General features: G+C 32.5%; 1 protein-coding gene across 1 annotated transcript in view; it reads right to left on the reverse strand.

The window, feature by feature from the left end:
* Positions 1 to 3,049, reverse strand: part of ppp1r1b (protein phosphatase 1, regulatory (inhibitor) subunit 1B) — a gene marked incomplete in the record, with an annotated part of 60,966 nt that overhangs the window by 462 nt on the left and 57,455 nt on the right.

The following is a 3,049-nucleotide window of genomic DNA, read 5'->3' on the forward strand; positions in this document are numbered from 1 at the left end:
ACCAAAAAAAAAAAAAACAATTTTATGCTTTTCTAAAATAAACTTAATTATTTTCAGCATAAAATGTTCATTTTTTTTAAGTTTCAAACCCCCAAATCTAAATTTAAAAACTTTTTGTTCACTTTCAACTTTTATTTTTTGTTTTTGAAATTTTTCCTTTTTTCATTCAACCTTTATTTCACCAGGCAAAACATTCAGAACAATTTCTCATTTACAATGTTGGCCTGAAAAATCTGAAATTTTCAGCTTCAAAACTTTTGGCCCCTTTGTGGCGGGTTTGGGCGGGGCTAACATGAAGAAACTGAAAAAAAAGGTTTAAAATTGAAATTCTGAGAACATAAAACAATTAATTTTATTTTAGAATAGCACAAATTGTCCTTATTTTGGGGGGCCAAACACCAATATTTTTGTCAAAATGTTTTATTTGGGTTTCAAATCTTTATGGCCCCAATTTGGCTCCATAAAATGAAGGTTTTGGGTTTAAGCGATTGGAGTCTGAACAGATTTCTATGATTATAGTTGTCCTGCTGCGTGGCTTTTATCAGAGATCAACAATGGAAAACCTCTGAGGAGGTTTAACAGTTTGAACGGACATTCTTTTCTAACTAAATCTGCTCGAGATCTAACTGAACAGCAAAGTCAATTAGGTTTAATTTAATTTGAAGGAATTCTTTCCCCCAAACAACAAAGCTGGTAATAAGTACAAAAATCAGATTCTAATGTGTGTATTTCTATGTTTGGGTTCAGGCTGTGAAAGTTAACGCGTTAATGCATGCACTTAATCTAAACAGAATTAACGCGCTAATATTAATTAACGCCTTCAAACGTGCTGCCAAGTAGTTCTGAGATCTGTGTAATAAAACTACATCTCAAATAAACTATTTTGTAGCTGTAGTAATAAAAGTGTGTTTTATTCTATTAAATTAAGAAATTGTTTTCTCCCATTGGAGTTTAGCTAGTATTTGAGCAACATGCTAACGTTTTTGGCTAATTTGTTTTCTGAGGTTTTTTAAGCTAATTTGAAGTTTAGCTTCTATTTTATCAACATGTTAACATTTTTAGCTAATTTGTTATCTACTGGGGTCTTTATGGGATCATTTAGAGTTTAGCTTCTATTTTTTGCAACAGGCTAATGCTTTGACTAATTTAGTTTGCTGAGAAATTTCAGGCTGTTTTGGATTTGAGTTAGTATATAAGATATATGTTAGCTTTCTTGGCTAATTGGGAATCTGCTACGGTTTTTAAATGCTAATTTGGAGTTAAGCTAATATTTTTTTTGCAACATGCTAACGTTTTTGGCTATTTTGCTATCTGCTGAGGTTTTTATAGGCTAATATAAAGTTTAGCTTCTATTTTAGCAACATGCTAACGTTTTTGACTAATTTAGTTCACTGAGGCATTTTAGGCTATTTTGGAGTTTAGCTAGTATTTAAGCAACAAGCTAGCTTTTTAGGCTAACATACTAAGGTTTTTGGGGGGCTAATTTGGTAGTTTATCTAATATTTAAGCAACACACTAAATATTTTTGCAAAATTGACATGTATTAGGGATTTCTAAGCAATTTTACCACACAATTTTCAGAAATTTAGGTCAACTTCAGCGCTCTTTCATAGACATTTCCGGTCTTTTAGCAAATTTAACATTTTACAAATAGTTTTTGCATTTATACCAAATCCTTTCAGCAATTAAAATAAATTGCATCACCATTTTCAGCTAAAAGCATTCACACTTGCATTATTGGAGGTAACGCAACTTTTCTAATTTTATTTTGGGATCAGGACCAACATTAAATATTTTTACAATAACGAGCATCAGCATTTAAAACTCGCCACTGTTACCAGATGCGAGCGGTTCAGATTGGAGAGACACGCCTCCACCTGTGAGCAGATTCCAGCCGTGCAAAACTGAAGTCCAGCTGGATCAAACTTCTCCCCCCAAAAATTATTTTCTTATTTTTCACTCACACAGTGAGGAAAATTTAGGAGGATAAAAAGCTTAGAACAAAACAAAAAAAAAAGAAAACAGAATTCCTGGACAAATGTCAAATGGACAGAAGTGCTTTTAGGACAGAATTTTTTATTTCTAGTAGCTGAGGTTCCAGGGTTAAAAATAAACATTCTAAAAGTAGAATTTTGCGTGTGATTTCCTCTTGTGATTATTTACAGATAACAAGTGGCTGGCAAAAACTGTGACAAAAGAAAAAAAAAACTTTAAACGCAATTAATTTTTTTCAGATTTGCGATAAACTAGTTAATTTTTTAAATTGATACCTGGTCCTTGTTTGTGTACATGTGCACAGGAATTACACCAAAATACAATTGCAAGAAAAATATGTCAACCCCTTTGGGATTACATGGATTGTCAGCTATCACCTTCAGTGTTTTGACCGTTTTCAGCTATCAGCTTCAGCGTTTTCAGGCATCAGCTTCTGTGATTTCAACTATCAGCTTCAGCATTTTCAGCTATTAGCTTCTGTGATTTCAGCTATTAGCTTCAGTGTTTTCAGCTATTAGCTTCAGTGTTTTCAGCTATTAGCTTCTATGATTTCAGCTATTAGCTTTAGCGTTTTCACCTATCAGCTTCAGTGTTTTCAGCTTCAGCATTTCAGCTATTAGCTTCTGTGATTTCAGCTATTAGCTTCAGCATTTTCAGCTATTAGCTTCTGTGATTTCAGCTTTCAGCTTCACTGTTCTCAGCTATCACTTTCACAATTTCAGCATCTTCAGCTATCGTCACTAGCATCTTTAGCTGCCAAATTCAGTTTACAGCATTCCCACTAGCATTATCCCAAGTAATGGTATATATCAAGTTTATAATTATTAAAAAGTTGTGGTTTTAAAGTTTTAAAAATGTGGTTTCACGGTGTTCAATAAATGATTTTTGGATTGCGATTGAGTTTGACACCCCTGTTTTATACTGTTTATAAAAGTTTACTTTAATTAAATGTACTTTAATAAAATGTACTTTAATTAATGTTTTTATAGGAAAGCAAAAAAAAAAAAAAATGTGTATAAAACTGAAGGTTTTTCACGTTTTCACTCCAACTACC

The sequence above is a fragment of the Oryzias melastigma genome, linkage group LG8 (assembly GCF_002922805.2).
Source record: "Oryzias melastigma strain HK-1 linkage group LG8, ASM292280v2, whole genome shotgun sequence".
Taxonomy (NCBI): domain Eukaryota; kingdom Metazoa; phylum Chordata; class Actinopteri; order Beloniformes; family Adrianichthyidae; genus Oryzias; species Oryzias melastigma.